A 23,980-nucleotide genomic window follows, 5' to 3' on the forward strand; every position below is an offset into this window, starting at 1 on the left:
TTGGATGTTTACCCTTGAACAATGTAAGACTTGTAAGATATACGAAATTTTACTCACTAAGAATATGTTGCAAATTGTGGCTTTAGAAAACATAGACCGATTCCAGCCATTCAACTTGTTCACTCTTTCCCACAGGTTATCCACTTGGCTCCTCCAGTACGAGTCGCTGTTTTTGTAGCATTCGAGGGGGGCACCCAAGTATTTAACCAGTGTCGTAACAAACCTTATGCTGGCAAAACTGTCTGGGGTTTCTGCCCAGTCACCGTGCCAAAGCCAAGGCATTTTCCCCAGTTTACAGCGCTGCCACTTGCAGCACAGAAGTTAGTAGCGCATTTGACAGCATCTGCTATGCTGTCAGAGTCCGCGCAAAAAATGCCAATATCGTCGGCATAAGCCAACAGTAGGACTTCAACGTCGTGCAGCTTAAACCCACGGACGCAGTCATTCTCTATGACACTCAAACAAAAGGGCTCTATGTACAAACAAAACAATAGTGGTGAGACAGGACAACCCTGACGGACCGAACGCTTGACTGGGATGCGCTTCCCCAGCACCTTGTTAACGATTAGCCGCGTTGAGCAGTCTCGGTACGCCATGACAACCCCCCCTTTGATTATTTTCCCTAAGTTCACATAATCTAGGATGCACAGCAGAATTTCATGAGGCACCCTGTCAAAAGCCTTCTCGAGGTCGATTTGCAGCATTGCGACTCGCGCACGAATAGCGTCGCTACATTCGAGGATGCTCCGGGCTGCGTGTATATTCGTGAGGATAGTTCGACCTTTAATGCCGCACGTCTGATGCGCCCCCACGAGCTCCGTAATGACTGTTTGCAACCTTTTAGCTAGAATTTTCATGAATATCTTATAATCTCCATTAGCGAGGCAGCTTGGGCGGTAAGAATTTACTTTGCAGGGAGACGCAGCTGAGCTGCCGACGAGAGCGGACGCGTTTCGACGGCTCCGTGAATATCGGCTGAAAGCATCGGCTCGCGCGACCATCGCCCCACCGGCGTTCCCCCACTCTCTGCGCCCTGGCTCAACGCAACGCCGCCCAGCTCTCTGGCCCCACCGGCTAAGGACAGACCTGCCGGACGCCCTGGACGAGGCCGTGGGGTCGCCCCCAAGCACTCTTCTTCCGGACACCATCGACGACCTGGACTAACCACCCTTGGTGCCGTTCACTTCAACATTGTGCGTGGGACGCTCGCCAGGACGGTTCCGGCGTCTCGCCGGTTGCGTCTGGCAGCGGCGGCGCTCCCGTGTTCTTCATGTGAACCAGTGACGATGGCTGCAGCGGAGCTTGGGACGCAGCCATCACAACCATCATCCGCTCCGAAACGCAGTGCGAAACGCGTGGCTGACTCACAAATGGGAACAGATGATTTGTCTGCTTCAGCCACACCGGCAAGCAAGCGGGAGTGCCCCTCTCCGGCAGCTGTCGCCTCGCCTGGCACCGAGTCTAAGTACAAAGTCGTCGTAAAACCTCGTGAGTGCTTCGATGTATCAAAATTGTCAAATCGCCTCCTTCAGTCAGCCTTCGACACCTGCCTCAAAACCACCGCGTTTCAAGGTTTCTCCATTCACCATCCCACCAACAGCGTATCCGTATGGGTGCGTTCGCTAGCAGACGTTGACCGCCTCACCCACCTGCAAACTCTGCCAGTCACAGCTGATTGTACTGTACAGGTGCAAGCGTACTTGAGTTCCGGCTCGGACTTGCGTCGGTATGTGGTCTCTGGGGTTGACCCAGGGGAATCGCCGGAGGGCCTTATTACTGCTTTGACCTGCTCCACACACAAGATTGTAACAGCTCGTTATATGGGCCGTGGACGCACGTGCCTTGTCACTCTCCAAGGGCCTCGAACGCCACCAAGCCGCATTACGTACTATGGATGCATCCTGAAATTTCATGAGTACAAGCCCGGTGTGGTACACTGCTATCGGTGTTTTCGTACCGGTCACATGCGAGATTCTTGTCCCCAACCCGCAGACACCTCCATGGAGTCCGTCGAGACGCGCACGTACAAATGTGGGCTCTGCCAAACGGACGATCATGAAATAACGTCCAAAGATTGTCCAGTTAAACAGAAGGCTCTCAAAGCCCGTCGCCAACGCAAGCGCCGCCAGCGTTCGGTGACACAAGAAGAAAGGGACGCCGACATTCCGACTAGCAACCGGTTTGAACTGTTGTCCCCCTCCGAAGAGGACACACCAGCGTTGGTAGAACCTGAAAATGCTTGCTATGAAGTCCCCACGTACAGCGACGCCGTCAAGCGGGGCAAAAAACGTGTTCAGCAGCCTGCGAATACGCCTAAATTGAGCGTTACGGGTACAGACGATCTGGCGAAGCTTGACCAACAGATACAGCAGCTCCAAATGGAAGTCAAGCGCCTTGCTCAACGCAGAACCCATCTCGCTCGACCCGCTGGACCAACTGCGATGCGCGGTACAGACGTGCCGTACGCTGCTTCTGTGCCTGAATTATCTTGCGCAAGCGCGTCAGCACCAGTCAAGATGACTCCGGCAGAGCTCCTCCACTTTGTTGCCCGGCAACTGCAAGAGCTTTCAAAGGTGGTGCTCGCCAACCTTCCACCGCAATGACCACTCCTTTGAAAGCAACGCGCCACCACTGTGTCCTGCAGTGGAACTGCCGGGGACTTGCAAATAAAGTTGGTGAGCTTCGCTATCGCCTTGCGCTGGGGAAGCTCCCCGCTTGGTGCCTGCTTCTACAAGAAACGAATTCGCTTCCACGCATCCCTGGATTCACTGCGTATGATTCCCCAACCATCCCTGATCGACGCTGCACCAATGCGTTGGGACCTCCAGGCAAGGCTGCAGTGTATGTTGTGACTACATATCCTCAAACGCAGGTTCCCCTGCTGCAGTGGTGTAACCAGTGGCAAGAAGTGGTGGCAGTGCTCGTTAGACTTCCGCGTACTGACGTGATTGTGGTTTCAGTTTACGTGCGTCCGTATAGTGGCAGCGCTCCCCGACTGCGTTTGGGGTGGCTGGCTCACCTGCGTCAAACCTATCCTGGGTGCCCAGTACTAGTTGGGGGAGACTTCAATGCACCTCATCAGTCGTGGGGCTACCCTTCTTCCAGTGCTAGAGGCAACATCGTGCTAGACACATTTACAGACGCGCACTTTGTCCTCCTGAATGCCCCGGCTACTTCTACACGTCGGTGGGATCATCCCTGTGCTCCACCTTATGCGCCCGATCTCTCGTGGTGGTTGGGCATGTGTGACGTTTCGTGGGACCTAGAACCAGACTGCTGGGGGAGTGATCACCATCCGTTGAAAATTGGTTTGGCCGCGTATAACCAGCGCCGCCTCCGACGTCGATGCTACACAACCAACTGGGACTTATTCCGCAATGAACTGAACGACTCGATTGCTGATACATCGTCTGATCCATTGCAGGTGTTAACCAGAGCTGTACAAGCCGCCACGCAGTCAAGCTGGGTAGAGGAGAACCGACCACATCCAAATTTACATCTTCTGCGTCTGTGGGCAGCACGCCGTCGTGCAGAGCTGGCCTTAAACCGAGATCCGGCAGCCGCTGAGCTTCGTGATAACCTCAACAGACTCACCGCTGCGGCGCGTCGCTGCGAGAAGCGTCTCGCCCGCGAACGGTGGATGGACTGGTGTGCGTCACTCGGTCCATCGTCTTCAACCGCCTCAATATGGCGAACGTTCCGGAGTATGGAACTAGGCACCCGTACGCCGGACCCAGCGGCCAGTGCGTGTCTGTCTTCTGGATGCACGCCAAGCCAGTTCGCTCCAGAAATAGTTAAGGCTTTCTTCCCGGCCTACAACCTGGCCCCACCACAATTCGACTGTCCGTGTAACCTGCCTCCGGAGGTTGGCGTGACTCCCAGTCCGTCGGACATCGAAGGCATGCAAGCGCCATACACGATGGCGGAGCTCCAGGCAGCAATTGACCAGGCAAAAGTGCGCAAGGCACCAGGACCAGATGGGATCTCCTATGAAGTGTTCAAGAACATGGATGGCCCTGCACTGCAGTGGCTGCTGGACACGCTTAACGCAGTCTGGACGACCGGAGGGCTGCCTGAATCGTGGAAGCATGCCGAAGTTGTGCCGATACCTAAGCCGGGAAAGCACCCGAACAGCCTCTCTAATCTTCGGCCGATTGCTCTAACGTGTACGTTGTGCAAGCTTCTTGAACGCATGTTGGCGTCGCGCATCTCCTGGTGGCTGGAAAAGCACGCCTGGTACCATCCGGCCCAGATTGGCTTTCGACCGCACCTGGGCACGGAAGATGGCCTAGATCATTTGACGTCCATGGTGCTTGTGGGAAGAAGATCAAGCAGCATTCGAACCCTTCTCGCCATGGACGTTCATAAGGCCTACGACAACGTCAGCCACTCTGCGATCAATCACATAATGCAATGGCTTCAACTTCCGCCTCGCGTCTGCGACTTTGTGGAGTCTTTTCTGGCACACCGTACCTTCTGCATCAGAGTAGGCAAGGAACGAACCGGACACTTTGTAATGAAGCGGGGTGTACCGCAGGGCTCGGTTCTAGCCCCGATACTCTTCAATATTGCCCTGTTGCCCCTCGCGTGGCAACTAGCACGCATTCCAGATGCCTTCTTCCTCCTGTATGCCGATGATTTGACTGTGTGGACACTACATCCAGACCTTCAACGCCAGCAGGAGGCACTCCAGAGTGCTCTCGACAAGGCGTCGGACTGGTGTGCGCGCATAGGACTGACACTATCTGCCACGAAGACTGCATTCATGTCTATCACCAACAGACGAGGTCGCCGTCGCCTCCTGCAGACGCCGATATGTTTGAGCCTAAATGGCCATACCCTCACCCCTGTATCCACTATACGTGTGCTCGGGGTCGAATTGGACGCATCTGGCTCTGCGAATGCGTGGGTTCGCTCTGCTCGCCGGAAGAGTGCTAATACCCTCCATCTCATTCGTCGCATCTCTCAAAAGACGGGGGGTGCCTGTTCTCGAATGGCCCGTATCTTGGTGCGATCAATCCTACAACCTCGGCTCGTTTATCAAGCTCAGTTTCAACGACTGACTTTGAGAGACTGGGACTTGCTCGAAACCGCCAACCGAGATTCCATGAGGGCGATTACATGCCTTCCCCGTATGACACCTATCACGACCCTCCAGGCGGAAGCGCAGCTCAACACCATCGACGAAATTGTACACCAGCGTCGAGTCGCTCGCTACCTAAAGAGTCAAGCTGTTCCTGCGGCGGCAGCTCTAGCTCACTACTATGGTTCAACGCTGCCACAGCCTGACGCACCCGTGGCAGAAGTTCCACCATGGCTCAAGGCACAGGCCAGTGACAACCGACCACTGACCCGCCTGCGACAATCCACCCGACAAGCGGCGCAGGAGGGCATCGTCACTACCACCGAGAACTCACTAGCGGTATACGTAGACGCAGCTACCGATAATTGCGTTCTGCACACCAGTCTCGTATGCCCCGCGCAACCTGAAATCCAACATATCTGCTCTTACGTAACAGAGGCACCGTTCCCATCCGTATTAGCGGAGCTCACTGCTATACGGGACGGGTTAACAGTTATGATATCCAAAATGGATTCTTTGTCACACTATAAATTGCTTGTATATACGGACTCCACGCAGGCAGTTCGAGAGCTGCGAAAAGTGACCAGCTCCATCGATATAGCCTCCGATATACACCGACTGATCCACTCATGTGCCTGTCCTGTCCGCGTTCTGTGGACCCGCCGGTCTGCACCGGCTCAAGTGGAAGCAGATGCCGCTTGCCATCCAGCGACTGTTCAACACCCGCTGCCTCTACTTCGTTTGTCCCCGAAGGACAGCTTGCTTGTGCACAAAGAAACCCTCCGGCGCTCCACGCGTGCTCTCATTCCTCCGCGTGGATCTGACCTTCCTGGCGGCTTAACTCGCCGAGAGGAGGTTGCGCTCAGGAGGATTCGTGTGGGCGCCGCCTTGACTCCTGCAATCCGGGCTACATGGACATCTGGTGCACAGCCTCCCCCAACGACGTGCCCATTCTGCGTTGCCCCAGCCACAGAGGCAACGCTTGATCACCTATTGGGAACCTGCCCGGGCCTTCACCAGGCTCGCACTCGCCACCTACGCGGCCTTCACCACCACCCCGGCCGACCACCTGACTTGACGCGCTGGACGCACGGTCCACTGCATCGACAACTCCTGGCCTTCATACAGGAAACAAAACTTTTCCTCTTTATTTAACTGATGCCGTAGGGCATACTAGCGCCAATAAAAAAAAAAAAATTACTTTGCACAGTGCAACGGGGTCTTCCGATTTTGGTATAAGAACAGTGTGAGATGATGTAAAGGACGGGGTAATATTTTCAGCTCGAATGCCTCATTATACACGTCGGCTAAGACTGGTGTTATTTTAAACTTGAAACACTTATAAAAGGCGGAAGTCAGACCATCAGGACCAGGCGATTTCCCGGGATGCATACTTTCAATAGCACTGTTAACTTCCTCTTCCGAAATGGGTTCCTCCAATAATTTTTTTGCATTATTGACAAGCTTTGGCATCAGCGGCAAAAAATCTTTTTTAAAACGATCGACATCAACTGAGCTGGCGGCGAATAAACCATTGAAGTGCTCAAAGAAAGCACGCTCGATAACATCTGCGACATCGCCGACTTCACCCTCGTGTTAAATTTCTGTTATCTGATTACGACGCGCATGCCACTTTTCTGAGCCCAACGCCCTTTTTGACGGTGCTTCTGCCGTTATCAGTCGCTCGGCTCTTGCCCGAACCATAGCACCGCGGTATCTTTCGACATCGTACCGCTCAATTTTACTTTTCAACGCGCGAATATCTTCAAGAAACATGCCGGGCATTCTACATTCTTCGAAGAGCAATTTTTCCAGGTTTCTGCGCATGAGCTTTTCTTCTGCTCCTTTTTCTCTGCTTATAGCGCTCTAACGTTCCAAAGCCTTCAATTTAACGACCTGCTTGAAGTTCTCCCATTTTTCTCTAAACGTCTTTTTACTGCGAACTTTCATTTTTTCAACTTCCGTCATTACTTCCTCCATAAATTTTTCATCACTCAGCAGATTCGAATTCAATTTCCATAGTTGCCACTCGAAGGCCCTTTTCGTTTCTTTCGTGCTAGCTACTACAAAGCTAACCAAGCAGTGGTCACTAAATGAAACGGCGTTAACACGGTATGCCTTGCAAAGCGGTACCAATTCTACACTCACGTACGCCCTATCTAGTCGGGCATGGCTGGCTGCCTCAAAGTGGATGTACTGCATAGTCCGGCCACCACCGAGACATTCGGCCACATCCTCCAAACCATGTTCTCTTACTGTATCGCTTAAGACAGCCGTACTTGACCCTGAAATGTCGTTCGCTAGTTTTGTCTTTGGCTGAAAGGACGCAGTTGAAATCGCCAATAATGATTAGGAGCCTATTACAATTGGTATACTGCTTTAGTTGTTCGAAAAATATGCGTCTTTCGTCAGTGACAGTCAGTGCGTACAAGCATATTATGCGCCATTCCAATCCCGAAAACAAAAGATCGCAAACAATGAGCCGACCAGACGGACATTACGTTGAGGCTTCTACTTTAGCACCCAGACTCTGTCTGACGAACAAAACCCAACCGGAAGAAGTCCCTATGGTATGGCTAACTATAACAGAATACCGCGGCAAGAATTGGCGCACCATGCCCCCAATTTCATCGTCGCTATAGACTTTAGTCTCTTGGACTGCCAGTATGTCAAGGTCAAGGTCGCTTACTAGCCGATAAAGTTGACATTGTTTTCTCCGTGAGGCCAGGCCACGCACATTTAAAGTGGCCACACGGATTAAATTTTCTATTTGCACCATTGTAAGGCTACGAAAAACCCAGGGGCATGGCGCTTACCTTACAATTGCACTTCCTTCCTGAACGCCTTGTCCCAGTACAGTCCTTAAGTTGGCGAAGGCGGCGTTTCCGCCGTCTTGCGCTCCGACGAAATGTTTGGCCGTGGCCGGATGGTAGGCCGCCGAGCGGGAGTCGTTTTGGCGGGTGGTTCGTCCGGCGAGGCAGCAGTGGTGCCCTTGTCTTTTTTCCCTTCGTCACGGGGACGCTTCCCCGTCACAGTGCCACTGTCGCTTTCAATCCCAGTCATTGGTTCAGCCTCGGAGGGGGTCTCGTCTGCTGAGCCAAGACACGTGTCGCCGGTGCTGCTTGAATCCACCTTTTGACTACTTTCGCCTACGCCTTCGTATGGAAGCCCGGCGTCGGGCTTACCTAGTGCTTCACACACGCCCTCTTCTTGACGGCATGACGACCCATCTTCCACAGCAGAGTTCGGGTTAACTCCTGCTGTTTCTTCCGAGTCTGCTTCGTCCATGAGGTGCTCTAGTGCATCACTTTCCTGCGCTGGTCCGGTCACACTGGCATATGTCTTCGCGCAGTCGGCGTAATCGTGGCCGAAGCGGCGACAACGACTGCAGCGGGGTACTCGGCAGTCGCGACGTATGTGACCGGTACTCTTGCACCGTAGGCACAACGGTGCACGGTCTGGAACGGCAACGAGAGTCAGCTCTCCGGCAATCTTGAGCTGGTGCGGAATGTCATTCACCTTGATGTCGGAGTGCAGCTTTAGTCCCACAGACCGCGTTATTGAGCCCTTTTCTGTGATGCCCGGTGCTCGCCACTTCTCCCGTTTCACTTCGAACACTTTCCCATAGGGAGTCAAGGCAACACGCACGTCTTCGTCGGTCACGCCGTGCAGCAACCAGTGAAGCTTCGAGCGAACCTCGCGGTTATTTGGGTCAATGAGCAAACATGGGCGATCCTTTACCTTCACATCGATGGCGGAGAGCAACTTCCGAGCAGCCTCAGCACTCGTCAGTGTCACAGCCCATACGTGGTTCATTTGATACGCCCCTAACGCCAAAACGTCGTCGAGTGCACCAAGCTTGGCCAAAGTGTCCCTGTAGTCTTCGACGCGGTAAGGCCGGGCTCTCAGATCACCATGCATGAAAACGGTATTCGCAGCAATGCGTCCGGAAGGCAGATTGGGCAGAATCACCTGATAATCGTCGGCGCTAGGCGCGAAAACCCTGTTACCGCGGCCCGGTCGGGCCGCTGATACCGCTCCGTCGGAGTCGAACATTCCGCGACCGTATCCCTCGAAAGCTTGAAGTGGAATGCAACTAGGCCACGGCGCCTGCGCAGCGCCTTGTTCAGGCAGTGACACCATCAGAAGTATTTCGAACTATACTTCGAAAACCAAAAACTAGAGAGACGTTAGTCTTGACTCTCGAGGCACCGGTGAGATTCGAACTCATGATCTCCTGTTTACTAGACAGGCGCTTCAACCAACTAAGCCACGGCACCTGCGCTGCCTGTTGTTCAGGCAGTGACACCATCAGAAGTATTTCGAAATAAACTTCGAAAACAAAAAAACTAGAGAGACGTTAGTCTTGACTCCCGAGGCACCGGTGAGATTCGAACTCACGATCTCCTGTTTACTAGACAGGCGCTTTAACTAAAGAAGCCACGGCGCCTGCGCAGGGTCTTGTTCAGGCAGTGACACCATCAGAAGTATTTCGAACTAAACTTCGAAAACAAAAAACTAGAGAGACGTTTGTCTTTACTCTCGAAGCACTGGTGAGATTCGAACTCACGATCTCTTGTTTACTAGCCAGGCGCTTTAACCAACTAAGCCATGGCGCCTGCGTGGCGTCTCGTTGAGGCAGTGACATCATTAGAAGTATTTCGAACTATACTTCGAAAACAAAAAATTAGAGAAATTTGTCTTGTTTCTCGAGGTACAGATGAGATTCGAGCTCACTATCTCCTGTTTACTAGACAGGTGAGATAACGAACTAAGACACGGTGACTGCGCAGCATCTTCTTCAGGCAGTGACACCATTAGAAGCAGTTTATATTATACTTCAAAAACAAAAAAACTAGAGAGAGTTTTGTCTTGACTCTCGAGGTACCGGTGAGATTCGAACTCACGATCTCCTGTTTACTAGACAGGCGCTTTAACTAGAGAAGCCACGGCGCCTGCGCAGCGTCTTGTTCAGGCAGTGACACCATCAGAAGTATTTGGAACTAAACTTCGAAAACAAAAAACTAGAGAGACGTTAGTCTTGACTCCCGAGGCACTGGTGAGATTCGAACTCACGATCTCCTGTTTACTAGACAGGCGCTTTAACTAACTAAGCCACGGCGCCTGCGCAGCATCTTGTTCAGGCAGTGACACTATCTGAAGTATTTCGAACTATACTTCGAAAACAAAAAAACTAGAGAGACGTTTGTCTTGACTCTCGAGGCACCGCTGAGATTCGAACTCACGATCTCCTCTTTACTAGAAAGGCGCTTTAACTAACTAAGCCACGGCGCCTGCGCAGCGTTTTGTTCAGGCAGTGACACCATCAGAAGTATTTCGAACTAAACTTCCAAAAACAAAAGTACTGAAAGTTGGGCGAGTTGGTACTCGATCTTTGACTAAAGACGTACACGGACACAAGAAAAAGAGGCAAACAGCACGGGCGCCCGTGTTGTTTGCCTCTTTTGCTTGTGTCCGTGTACGTGTTTGCGCAAAAAAGTCATGAATGTTCGAAAACAAAAAACTAGAGAGACGTCAGTCTTGACTCCTGAGGCACTGGTGAGATTCGAACTCACGATCTCCTGTTTACCAGACAGGCGCTTTAACTAACTAAGCCACGGCGCCCGCAGCGTCTCGTTCAGGCAGTGACACCATCAGAAGTATTTCGAACTATACTTCGAAAACAAAAAACTAGAGAGACGTTAGTCTTGACTCTCGAGGCACCGGTGAGATTCGAACTCATGATCTCCTGTTTACTAGACAGGCGCTTCAACCAACTAAGCCACGGCGCCTGCGCAGCCTGTTGTTCAGGCAGTGACACCATCAGAAGTATTTCGAACTAAACTTCAAAAACAAAAAGCTAGAGAGATGTTTCTTTTGACTCTCGAGGCACCGGTGAGATTTGAACTCACGATTTCCTGTTTTCTTGACAGGCGCTTTAACCAACTAAGCCACGGCACCTGTGCAGCGTCTTGTTCATGCAGTGACACCATCAGAAGTATTTCGAAATAAACTTCGAAAACAAAAAAACTAGAGAGACGTTAGTCTTGACTCCCGAGGCACCGGTGAGATTCGAACTCACAATCTCCTGTTTACTAGACAGGCGCTTTAACTAACTAGGCCACGGCGCCTGCGCAGCGTCTTGTTCAGGCAGTGGCACCATCTGAAGTATTTTGAACTATGCTTCGAAAACAAAAAACTAGAGAGACGTTTGTCTTGACTCCCGAGGCACCGGTAGATTCGAACTCACGATCTCCTGTTTACTAGACAGGCGCTTTAACCAACTAAGCCACGGCGCCTGCGCAGCGTCTTGTTCAGGCAGTGACACTATCAGAAGTATTTCGAACTAAACTTCGAAAACAAAAAAACTAGAGAGACGTTTGTCTTGACTCTCGAGGCACCGCTGAGATTCGAACTCATAATCTCCTGTTTACTAGACAGGCGCTTTAACCAACTAAGCCACGGCGCCTGCGCAGCGTCTTGTTCAGGCAGTGACACCATCAGAAGTATTTCGAACTAAACTTCGAAAACAAAAAACTAGAGAGACGTTTGTCTTTACTCTCGAAGCACCGGTGAGATTCGAACTCACGATCTCTTGTTTACTAGCCAGGCGCTTTAACCAACTAAGCCATGGCGCCTGCGTGGCGTCTCGTTGAGGCAGTGACATCATTAGAAGTATTTCGAACTATACTTCGAAAACAAAAAATTAGAGAAATTTGTCTTGTTTCTCGAGGTACAGATGAGATTCGAGCTCACTATCTCCTGTTTACTAGACAGGTGAGATAACGAACTAAGACACGGTGACTGCGCAGCATCTTCTTCAGGCAGTGACACCATTAGAAGCATTTTATATTATACTTCAAAAACAAAAAAACTAGAGAGAGTTTTGTCTTGACTCTCGAGGCACCGGTGAGATTCGAACTCACGATCTCCTGTTTACTAGACAGGCGCTTTAACTAAAGAAGCCACGGCGCCTGCGCAGCGTCTTGTTCAGGCAGTGACACCATCAGAAGTATTTGGAACTATACTTCGAAAACAAAAAACTAGAGAGACGTTAGTCTTCACTCTCGAGGCACCGGTGAGATTCGAACTCACGATCTCCTGTTTACTAGAAAGGCGCTTTAACCAACTAAGCCACGGCGCCTTTTTTTCTTTATTGCCTGTTTTCGGCTCACGTAAACAATACACATATTAAGAGATAATTACACAACACAACACAAAACATTGTAAAAACCGTGGCTCAAACGATGTGGCCACGCATCTGTTAAAATGTTTTATTCGTCGATAGTAATTCGACGCGCGGCAACCATTCTGGGGTGAATTCCTGCAACTTTTGTTCATCCACAAAATTTCTTATATACTCTTTGAAGTACTGGGTGGGTGCTCGTGCATCTACATCAAAGTACATGGCTGCCATCCTGGATTTCCAAATGCTATGAAGAGCCATAAGCATTATCATATCATATGGGGTACCATCGTCACTTTGTATTTGCAAATAGCGGATGCCATATGCATGAATGGGGAAGTCTTTTTTGATCGTGCGCTGGAGCACGTCCCAAAGAAAGATAGCATCCCAGCAGTCAATGAATACATGCTCAATTGTCTCCTCCTTTCTGCATATTATGCAATGCGTGCCCCAAGGAACGTAGAATCCCTTTGCAGCCATCCAGGTTTTGACGGTCAGCGTACCGGTATGTAATTTAAACAAGAAATTTTTAGCACTTGGCGATATTTTCATCGCCTTGACGCGCTTTAGTACAGTGTGGCCATGGCATACATTGTAAAGGGACCGATACAAAGGCACTGGTAAAAACACATCACATAGGTCCTTGTACAACCTTCTTCGTCGGACTTGACTCAAGTATTCAAGTGAAAACCGCACTGACAGAAACCTACAAGAAAGTACAACTTCGCGGAGAAAGCCATAAACACCACCAGGTACGCTGCAGGTTGATGCTACCATGTTAGGCAAGTGTTGCCCAAGGCGAAGTTGACAGACAGTGCGAAGGAATGTGTTGTCGACGTCTCTAAAGAAACAAAACCGATTGACTACCTGTCTTAAAAACAAATGCGACAAGCCCAGTCCTCCATTTCGCACTCGAAGAAATAAATTGGTCCGACTCGATCTTTCCCAAGACGATTCCCACACAAAGACAGCGAACACATGGTGAAATTTTTGGATGTTTACCCTTGAACAATGTAAGACTTGTAAGATATACGAAATTTTACTCACTAAGAATATGTTGCAAATTGTGGCTTTAGAAAACATAGACCAATTCCAGCCATTCAACTTGTTCACTTTTTCCCGCAGGTTATCCACTTGGCTCCTCCAGTACGAGTCGCTGTTTTTGTAGCATTCGAGGGGGGCACCCAAGTATTTCACCGGTGTCGTAACAAACCTTATGCTGGCAAAACTGTCTGGGGTTTCTGCCCAGTCACCGTGCCAAAAGCCAAGGCATTTTCCCCAGTTTACAGCGCTGCCACTTGCAGCACAGAAGTTATTAGCGCATTTGACCGCATCTGCTATGCTGTCAGAGTCCGCGCAAAAAATGGCAATATCGTCGGCATAAGCCAACAGTCGGACTTCAACCTCGTGCAGCTTAAACCCACGGACGCAGTCATTCTCTATGACACTCAAACAAAAGGGCTCTATGTACAAACAAAACAATAGTGGTGAGACAGGACAACCCTGACGGACCGAACGCTTGACTGGGATGCGCTTTCCCAGCACCTTGTTAACGATTAGCCGCGTTGAGCAGTCTCGGTACGCCATGACAACCCCCTCTTTGATTATTTTCCCTAAGTTCACATAATCTAGGATGCACAGCAGAATTTCATGAGGCACCCTGTCAAAAGCCTTCTCGAGGTCGATTTGCAGCATTGCGACTCGCGCACGAATAGCGTCGCTACATTCGAGGATGCTCCGGGCTGCGTGTATATTCGTGAGGATAGTTCGACCTTTAATGCCGCACGTCTGATGCGCCCCCACGAGCTCCGTAATGACTGTTTGCAACCTTTTAGCTAGAATTTTCATGAATATCTTATAATCTCCATTAGTGAGGCAGCTTGGGCGGTAAGAATTTACTTTGCGAAGTGCAACGGGGTCTTCCGATTTTGGTATAAGAACAGTGTGAGATGATGTAAAGGACGGGGTAATATTTTCAGCTCGAATGCCTCATTATAAACGTCGGCTAAGACTGGTGTTATTTCAAACTTGAAACACTTATAAAAGGCGGAAGTCAGACCATCAGGACCAGGCGATTTCCCGGGATGCATACTTTCAATAGCACTGTTAACTTCCTCTTCCGAAATGGGTTCCTCCAATAATTTTTTTGCATTATTGACAAGCTTTGGCATCAGCGGCAAAAAATCTTTTTTAAAACGATCGACATCAACTGAGCTGGCGGCGAATAAACCATTGAAGTGCTCAAAGAAAGCACGCTCGATAACATCTGCGACATCGCCGACTTCACCCTCGTGTTAAATTTCTGTTATCTGATTACGACGCGCATGCCACTTTTCTGAGCCCAACGCCCTTTTTGACGGTGCTTCTGCCGTTATCAGTCGCTCGGCTCTTGCCCGAACCATAGCACCGCGGTATCTTTCGACATCGTACCGCTCAATTTTACTTTTCAACGCGCGAATATCTTCAAGAAACATGCCGGGCATTCTACATTCTTCGAAGAGCAATTTTTCCAGGTTTCTGCGCATGAGCTTTTCTTCTGCTCCTTTTTCTCTGCTTATAGCGCTCTAACGTTCCAAAGCCTTCAATTTAACGTCCTGCTTGAAGTTCTCCCATTTTTCTCTAAACGTCTTTTTACTGCGAACTTTCATTTTTTCAACTTCCGTCATTACTTCCTCCATAAATTTTTCATCACTCAGCAGATTCGAATTCAATTTCCATAGTTGCCACTCGAAGGCCCTTTTCGTTTCTTTCGTGCTAGCTACTACAAAGCTAACCAAGCAGTGGTCACTAAATGAAACGGCGTTAACACGGTATGCCTTGCAAAGCGGTACCAATTCTACACTCACGTACGCCCTATCTAGTCGGGCATGGCTGGCTGCCTCAAAGTGGATGTACTGCATAGTCCGGCCACGACCGAGACATTCGGCCACATCCTCCAAACCATGTTCTCTTACTGTATCGCTTAAGACAGCCGTACTTGACCCTGAAATGTCGTTCGCTAGTTTTGTCTTTTGCTGAAAGGACGCAGTTGAAATCGCCAATAATGATTAGGAGCCTATTACAATTGGTATACTGCTTTAGTTGTTCGAAAAATATGCGTCTTTCGTCAGTGACAGTCAGTGCGTACAAGCATATTATGCGCCATTCCAATCCCGAAAACAAAAGATCGCAAACAATGAGCCGACCAGACGGACATTACGTTGAGGCTTCTACTTTAGCACCCAGACTCTGTCTGACGAACAAAACCTAACCGGAAGAAGTCCCTATGGTATGGCTAACTATAACAGAATACCGCGGCAAGAATTGGCGCACCATGCCCCCAATTTCATCGTCGCTATAGACTTTAGTCTCTTGGACTGCCAGTATGTCAAGGTCAAGGTCGCTTACTAGCCGATAAAGTTGACATTGTTTTCTCCGTGAGGCCAGGCCACGCACATTTAAAGTGGCCACACGGATTAAATTTTCTATTTGCACCATTGTAAGGCTACGAAAAACCCAGGGGCATGGCGCTTACCTTACAATTGCACTTCCTTCCTGAACGCCTTGTCCCAGTACAGTCCTTAAGTTGGCGAAGGCGGCGTTTCCGCCGTCTTGCGCTCCGACGAAATGTTTGGCCGTGGCCGGATGGTAGGCCGCCGAGCGGGAGTCGTTTTGGCGGGTGGTTCGTCCGGCGAGGCAGCAGTGGTGCCCTTGTCTTTTTTCCCTTCGTCACGGGGACGCTTCCCCGTCACAGTGCCACTGTCGCTTTCAATCCCAGTCATTGGTTCAGCCTCGGAGGGGGTCTCGTCTGCTGAGCCAAGACACGTGTCGCCGGTGCTGCTTGAATCCACCTTTTGACTACTTTCGCCTACGCCTTCGTATGGAAGCCCGGCGTCGGGCTTACCTAGTGCTTCACACACGCCCTCTTCTTGACGGCATGACGACCCATCTTCCACAGCAGAGTTCGGGTTAACTCCTGCTGTTTCTTCCGAGTCTGCTTCGTCCATGAGGTGCTCTAGTGCATCACTTTCCTGCGCTGGTCCGGTCACACTGGCATATGTCTTCGCGCAGTCGGCGTAATCGTGGCCGAAGCGGCGACAACGACTGCAGCGGGGTACTCGGCAGTCGCGACGTATGTGACCGGTACTCTTGCACCGTAGGCACAACGGTGCACGGTCTGGAACGGCAACGAGAGTCAGCTCTCCGGCAATCTTGAGCTGGTGCGGAATGTCATTCACCTTGACGTCGGAGTGCAGCTTTAGTCCCACAGACCGCGTTATTGAGCCCTTTTCTGTGATGCCCGGTGCTCGCCACTTCTCCCGTTTCACTTCGAACACTTTCCCATAGGGAGTCAAGGCAACACGCACGTCTTCGTCGGTCACGCCGTGCAGCAACCAGTGAAGCTTCGAGCGAACCTCGCGGTTATTTGGGTCAATGAGCAAACATGGGCGATCCTTTACCTTCACATCGATGGCGGAGAGCAACTTCCGAGCAGCCTCAGCACTCGTCAGTGTCACAGCCCATACGTGGTTCATTTGATACGCCCCTAACGCCAAAACGTCGTCGAGTGCACCAAGCTTGGCCAAAGTGTCCCTGTAGTCTTCGACGCGGTAAGGCCGGGCTCTCAGATCACCATGCATGAAAACGGTATTCGCAGCAATGCGTCCGGAAGGCAGATTGGGCAGAATCACCTGATAATCGTCGGCGCTAGGCGCGAAAACCCTGTTACCGCGGCCCGGTCGGGCCGCTGATACCGCTCCGTCGGAGTCGAACATTCCGCGACCGTATCCCTCGAAAGCTTGAAGTGGAATGCAACTAGGCCACGGCGCCTGCGCAGCGCCTTGTTCAGGCAGTGACACCATCAGAAGTATTTCGAACTATACTTCGAAAACCAAAAACTAGAGAGACGTTAGTCTTGACTCTCGAGGCACCGGTGAGATTCGAACTCATGATCTCCTGTTTACTAGACAGGCGCTTCAACCAACTAAGCCACGGCGCCTGCGCAGCCTGTTGTTCAGGCAGTGACACCATCAGAAGTATTTCGAACTAAACTTCAAAAACAAAAAGCTAGAGAGATGTTTGTCTTGACTCTCGAGGCACCGGTGAGATTTGAACTCACGATCTCCTGTTTTCTTGACAGGCGCTTTAACCAACTAAGCCATGGCACCTGTGCAACGTCTTGTTCAGGCAGTGACACCATCAGAAGTATTTGGAACTAAACTTCGAAAACAAAAAACTAGAGAGACGTTAGTCTTGACTCCCGAGGCACTGGTGAGATTCGAACTCACGATCTCCTGTTTACTAGACAGGCGCTTTAACTAACTAAGCCACGGCGCCTGCGCAGCATTTTGTTCAGGCAGTGATACTATCTGAAGTATTTCGAACTATACTTCGAAAACAAAAAAAACTAGAGAGACGTTTGTCTTGACTCTCGAGGCACCGGTGAGATTCGAACTCATGATCTCCTGTTTACTAGACAGGCGCTTTAACTAAAGAAGCCACGGCGCCTGCGCAGGGTCTTGTTCAGGCAGTGACACCATCAGAAGTATTTCGAACTAAACTTCGAAAACAAAAAACTAGAGAGACGTTTGTCTTTACTCTCGAAGCACTGGTGAGATTCGAACTCACGATCTCTGTTTACTAGCCAGGCGCTTTAACCAACTAAGCCATGGCGCCTGCGTGGCGTCTCGTTGAGGCAGTGACATCATTAGAAGTATTTCGAACTATACTTCGAAAACAAAAAATTAGAGAAATTTGTCTTGTTTCTCGAGGTACAGATGAGATTCGAGCTCACTATCTCCTGTTTACTAGACAGGTGAGATAACGAACTAAGACACGGTGACTGCGCAGCATCTTCTTCAGGCAGTGACACCATTAGAAGCAGTTTATATTATACTTCAAAAACAAAAAAACTAGAGAGAGTTTTGTCTTGACTCTCGAGGCACCGGTGAGATTCGAACTCACGATCTCCTGTTTACTAGACAGGCGCTTTAACTAGAGAAGCCACGGCGCCTGCGCAGCGTCTTGTTCAGGCAGTGACACCATCAGAAGTATTTGGAACTAAACTTCGAAAACAAAAAACTAGAGAGACGTTAGTCTTGACTCCCGAGGCACTGGTGAGATTCGAACTCACGATCTCCTGTTTACTAGACAGGCGCTTTAACTAACTAAGCCACGGCGCCTGCGCAGCATCTTGTTCAGGCAGTGACACTATCTGAAGTATTTCGAACTATACTTCGAAAACAAAAAAAACTAGAGAGACGTTTGTCTTGACTCTCGAGGCACCACTGAGATTCGAACTCACGATCTCCTGTTTACTAGAAAGGCGCTTTAACTAACTAAGCCACGGCGCCTGCGCAGCGTTTTGTTCAGGCAGTGACACCATCAGAAGTATTTCGAACTAAACTTCCAAAAACAAAAGTACTGAAAGTTGGGCGAGTTGGTACTCGATCTTTGCATAAAGACGTACACGGACACAAGAAAAAGAGGCAAACAGCACGGGCGCCCGTGTTGTTTGCCTCTTTTGCTTGTGTCCGTGTACGTGTTTGCGCAAAAAAGTCATGAATGTTCGAAAACAAAAAACTAGAGAGACGTCAGTCTTGACTCCTGAGGCACTGGTGAGATTCGAACTCACGATCTCCTGTTTACCAGACAGGCGCTTTAACTAACTAAGCCACGGCGCCCGCAGCGTCTCGTTCAGGCAGTGACACCATCAGAAGTATTTCGAACTATACTTCGAAAACAAAAAACTAGAGAGACGTTAGTCTTGACTCTCGAGGCACCGGTGAGATTCGAACTCATGATCTCCTGTTTACTAGACAGGCGCTTCAACCAACTAAGCCACGGCGCCTGCGCAGCCTGTTGTTCAGGCAGTGACACCATCAGAAGTATTTCGAACTAAACTTCAAAAACAAAAAGCTAGAGAGATGTTTCTTTTGACTCTCGAGGCACCGGTGAGATTTGAACTCACGATCTCCTGTTTTCTTGACAGGCGCTTTAACCAACTAAGCCACGGCACCTGTGCAGCGTCTTGTTCAGGCAGTGACACCATCAGAAGTATTTCGAAATAAACTTCGAAAACAAAAAAACTAGAGAGACGTTAGTCTTGACTCCCGAGGCACCGGTGAGATTCGAACTCACAATCTCCTGTTTACTAGACAGGCGCTTTAACTAACTAGGCCACGGCGCCTGCGCAGCGTCTTGTTCAGGCAGTGGCACCATCTGAAGTATTTTGAACTATACTTCGAAAACAAAAAACTAGAGAGACGTTTGTCTTGACTCCCGAGGCACCGGTAGATTCGAACTCACGATCTCCTGTTTACTAGACAGGCGCTTTAACCAACTAAGCCACGGCGCCTGCGCAGCGTCTTGTTCAGGCAGTGACACCATCAGAAGTATTTCGAACTAAACTTCGAAAACAAAAAAAACTAGAGAGACGTTTGTCTTGACTCTCGAGGCACCGCTGAGATTCGAACTCATAATCTCCTGTTTACTAGACAGGCGCTTTAACCAACTAAGCCACAGCGCCTACGCAGCGTCTTGTTCAGGCAGTGACACCATCAGAAGTATTTCGAACTAAACTTCGAAAACAAAAAACTAGAGAGACGTTTGTCTTTACTCTCGAAGCACCGGTGAGATTCGAACTCACGATCTCTTGTTTACTAGCCAGGCGCTTTAACCAACTAAGCCATGGCGCCTGCGTGGCGTCTCGTTGAGGCAGTGACATCATTAGAAGTATTTCGAACTATACTTCGAAAACAAAAAATTAGAGAAATTTGTCTTGTTTCTCGAGGTACAGATGAGATTCGAGCTCACTATCTCCTGTTTACTAGACAGGTGAGATAACGAACTAAGACACGGTGACTGCGCAGCATCTTCTTCAGGCAGTGACACCATTAGAAGCATTTTATATTATACTTCAAAAACAAAAAAACTAGAGAGAGTTTTGTCTTGACTCTCGAGGCACCGGTGAGATTCGAACTCACGATCTCCTGTTTACTAGACAGGCGCTTTAACTAAAGAAGCCACGGCGCCTGCGCAGCGTCTTGTTCAGGCAGTGACACCATCAGAAGTATTTGGAACTATACTTCGAAAACAAAAAACTAGAGAGACGTTAGTCTTCACTCTCGAGGCACCGGTGAGATTCGAACTCACGATCTCCTGTTTACTAGAAAGGCGCTTTAACCAACTAAGCCACGGCGCCTTTTTTTTTCTTTATTGCCTGTTTTCGGCTCACGTAAACAATACACATATTAAGAGATAATTACACAACACAACACAAAACATTGTAAAAACCGTGGCTCAAACGATGTGGCCACGCACCTGTTAAAATGTTTTATTCGTCGATAGTAATTCGACGCGCGTCAACCATTCTGGGGTGAATTCCTGCAACTTTTGTTCATCCACAAAATTTCTTATATACTCTTTGAAGTACTGGGTGGGTGCTCGTGCATCTACATCAAAGTACATGGCTGCCATCCTGGATTTCCAAATGCTATGAAGAGCCATAAGCATTATCATATCATATGGGGTACCATCGTCACTTTGTATTTGCAAATAGCGGATGCCATATGCATCAATGAGGAAGTCTTTTTTGATCGCGCGCTGGAGCACGTCCCAAAGAAAGATAGCATCCCAGCAGTCAATGAATACATGCTCAATTGTCTCCTCCTTTCTGCATATTATGCAATGCGTGCCCCAAGGAACGTAGAATCCCTTTGCAGCCATCCAGGTTTTGACGGTCAGCGTACCGGTATGTAATTTAAACAAGAAATTTTTAGCACTTGGCGATATTTTCATCGCATTGACGCGCTTTAGTACAGTGTGGCCATGGCATACATTGTAAAGGGACCGATACAAAGGCACTGGTAAAAACACATCACATAGGTCCTTGTACAACCTTCTTCGTCGGACTTGACTGAAGTATTCAAGTGAAAACCGCACTGACAGAAACCTACAAGTACAACTTCGCGGAGAAAGCCATAAACACCACCAGGTACGCTGCAGGTTGATGCTACCATGTTAGGCAAGTGTTGCCCAAGGCGAAGTTGACAGACAGTGCGAAGGAATGTGTTGTCGACGTCTCTAAAGAAACAAAACCGATTGACTACCTGTCTTAAAAACAAATGCGACAAGCCCAGTCCTCCATTTCGCACTCGAAGAAATAAATTGGTCCGACTCGATCTTTCCCAAGACGATTCCCACACAAAGACAGCGAACACATGGTGAAATTTTTGGATGTTTACCCTTGAACAATGTAAGACTTGTAAGATATACGAAATTTTACTCACTAAGAATATGTTGCAAATTGTGGCTTTAGAAAACATAGACCAATTCCAGCCATTCAACTTGTTCACTTTTTCCCGCAGGTTATCCACTTGGCTCCTCCAGTACGAGTCGCTGTTTTTGTAGCATTCGAGGGGGGCACCCAAGTATTTCACCGGTGTCGTAACAAACCTTATGCTGGCAAAACTGTCTGGGGTTTCTGCCCAGTCACCGTGCCAAAAGCCAAGGCATTTTCCCCAGTTTACAGCGCTGCCACTTGCAGCACAGAAGTTATTAGCGCATTTGACAGCATCTGCTATGCTGTCAGAGTCCGCGCAAAAAATGGCAATATCGTCGGCATAAGCCAACAGTCGGTCTTCAACCTCGTGCAGCTTAAACCCACGGACGCAGTCATTCTCTATGACATTCAAACAAAAGGGCTCTATGTACAAACAAAACAATAGTGGTGAGACAGGACAACCCTGACGGACCGAACGCTTGACTGGGATGCGCTTCCCCAGCACCTTGTTAACGATTAGCCGCGTTGAGCAGTCTCGGTACGCCATGACAACCCCCTCTTTGATTATTTTCCCTAAATTCACATAATCTAGGATGCACAGCAGAATTTCATGAGGCACCCTGTCAAAAGCCTTCTCGAGGTCGATTTGCAGCATTGCGACTCGCGCACGAATAGCGTCGCAACATTCGAGGATGCTCCGGGCTGCGTGTATATTCGTGAGGATAGTTCGACCTTTAATGCCGCACGTCTGATGCGCCCCCACGAGCTCCGTAATGACTGTTTGCAACCTTTTAGCTAGAATTTTCATGAATATCTTATAATCTCCATTAGTGAGGCAGCTTGGGCGGTAAGAATTTACTTTGCGAAGTGCAACGGGGTCTTCCGATTTTGGTATAAGAACAGTGTTAGATGATGTAAAGGACGGGGGTAATATTTTCAGCTCGAATGCCTCAATATAAACGTCGGCTAAGACTGGTGTTATTTCAAACTTGAAACACTTATAAAAGGCGGAAGTCAGACCATCAGGACCAGGCGATTTCCCGGGATGCATACTTTCAATAGCACTGTTAACTTCCTCTTCCGAAATGGGTTCCTCCAATAATTTTTTTGCATTATTGACAAGCTTTGGCATCAGCGGCAAAAAATCTTTTTTAAAACGATCGACATCAACTGAGCTGGCGGCGAATAAACCATTGAAGTGCTCAAAGAAAGCACGCTCGATAACATCTGCGACATCGCCGACTTCACCCTCGTGTTCAATTTCTGTTATCTGATTACGACGCGCATGCCACTTTTCTGAGCCCAACGCCCTTTTTGACGGTGCTTCTACCGTTATCAGTCGCTCGGCTCTTGCCCGAACCATAGCACCGCGGTATCTTTCGACATCGTACCGCTCAATTTTACTTTTCAACGCGCGAATATCTTCAAGAAACATGCCGGGCATTCTACATTCTTCGAAGAGCAATTTTTCCAGGTTTCTGCGCATGAGCTTTTCTTCTGCTCCTTTTTCTCTGCTTATAGCGCTCTAACGTTCCAAAGCCTTCAATTTAACGACCTGCTTGAAGTTCTCCCATTTTTCTCTAAACGTCTTTTTACTGCGAACTTTCATTTTTTCAACTTCCGTCATTACTTCCTCCATAAATTTTTCATCACTCAGCAGATTCGAATTCAATTTCCATAGTTGCCACTCGAAGGCCCTTTTCGTTTCTTTCGTGCTAGCTACTACAAAGCTAACCAAGCAGTGGTCACTAAATGAAACGGCGTTAACACGGTATGCCTTGCAAAGCGGTACCAATTCTACACTCACGTACGCCCTATCTAGTCGGGCATGGCTGGCTGCCTCAAAGTGGATGTACTGCATAGTCCGGCCACCACCGAGACATTTGGCCACACCCTCCAAACCATGTTCTCTTACTGTATCGCTTAAGACAGCCGTACTTGCATCCCTGAAATGTCGTTCGCTAGTTTTGTCTTTGGCTGAAAGGACGCAGTTGAAATCGCCAATAATGATCAGGAGCCTATTACAATTGGTATACTGCTTTAGGTGTTCGAAAAATATGCGTCTTTCGTCAGTGACAATCGGTGCGTACAAGCATATTATGCGCCATTCCAATCCCGAAAACAAGAGATCGCAAACAATCAGCCGACCAGACGGACATGACGTTGGGGCTTCTACTTTAGCACCCAGACTCTGTCTGACGAACAAAACGCAACCGGAAGAAGTCCCTATGGCATGGCTAACTATAACAGAATACCGCGGCAAGAATTGGCGCACCATGCCCCCAGTTTCATCGTCGCTATGGACTTTAGTCTCTTGGACTGCCAGTATGTCAAGGTCGAGGTCGCTTACTAGCCGATAAAGTTGACATTGTTTTCTCCGTGAGGCCAGGCCACGCACATTTAAAGTGGCCACACGGATTAAATTTTCTATTTGCACCATTGTAAGGCT

General features: G+C 49.2%; 8 non-coding genes across 8 annotated transcripts; all 8 read right to left on the bottom strand.

The window, feature by feature from the left end:
- Positions 1-10,634: 10,634 nt before the first annotated feature.
- On the bottom strand, positions 10,635-10,708 carry TRNAT-GGU (transfer RNA threonine (anticodon GGU)). Its single transcript has one exon. It is a non-coding gene; the product is annotated as a tRNA-Thr (tRNA).
- Positions 10,709-10,970: 262 nt separating this feature from the next.
- Positions 10,971-11,044, bottom strand: TRNAS-AGA (transfer RNA serine (anticodon AGA)). Its single transcript has one exon. It is a non-coding gene; the product is annotated as a tRNA-Ser (tRNA).
- Positions 11,045-11,478: 434 nt separating this feature from the next.
- On the bottom strand, positions 11,479-11,552 carry TRNAT-AGU (transfer RNA threonine (anticodon AGU)). The gene has a single exon. It is a non-coding gene; the product is annotated as a tRNA-Thr (tRNA).
- Positions 11,553-12,153: 601 nt separating this feature from the next.
- TRNAT-AGU (transfer RNA threonine (anticodon AGU)) lies at positions 12,154-12,227 on the bottom strand. Its single transcript has one exon. It is a non-coding gene; the product is annotated as a tRNA-Thr (tRNA).
- A 5,115-nt stretch (positions 12,228-17,342) lies between these two features.
- On the bottom strand, positions 17,343-17,416 carry TRNAS-AGA (transfer RNA serine (anticodon AGA)). Its single transcript has one exon. It is a non-coding gene; the product is annotated as a tRNA-Ser (tRNA).
- Positions 17,417-18,857: 1,441 nt separating this feature from the next.
- Positions 18,858-18,931, bottom strand: TRNAT-GGU (transfer RNA threonine (anticodon GGU)). The gene has a single exon. It is a non-coding gene; the product is annotated as a tRNA-Thr (tRNA).
- A 262-nt stretch (positions 18,932-19,193) lies between these two features.
- TRNAS-AGA (transfer RNA serine (anticodon AGA)) lies at positions 19,194-19,267 on the bottom strand. Its single transcript has one exon. It is a non-coding gene; the product is annotated as a tRNA-Ser (tRNA).
- Positions 19,268-20,377: 1,110 nt separating this feature from the next.
- TRNAT-AGU (transfer RNA threonine (anticodon AGU)) lies at positions 20,378-20,451 on the bottom strand. Its single transcript has one exon. It is a non-coding gene; the product is annotated as a tRNA-Thr (tRNA).
- Between the last annotated feature and the right edge of the window lie 3,529 nt (positions 20,452-23,980).

This window comes from Rhipicephalus microplus, unplaced genomic scaffold (genome assembly GCF_043290135.1).
Source record: "Rhipicephalus microplus isolate Deutch F79 unplaced genomic scaffold, USDA_Rmic scaffold_62, whole genome shotgun sequence".
NCBI lineage: Eukaryota > Metazoa > Arthropoda > Arachnida > Ixodida > Ixodidae > Rhipicephalus > Rhipicephalus microplus.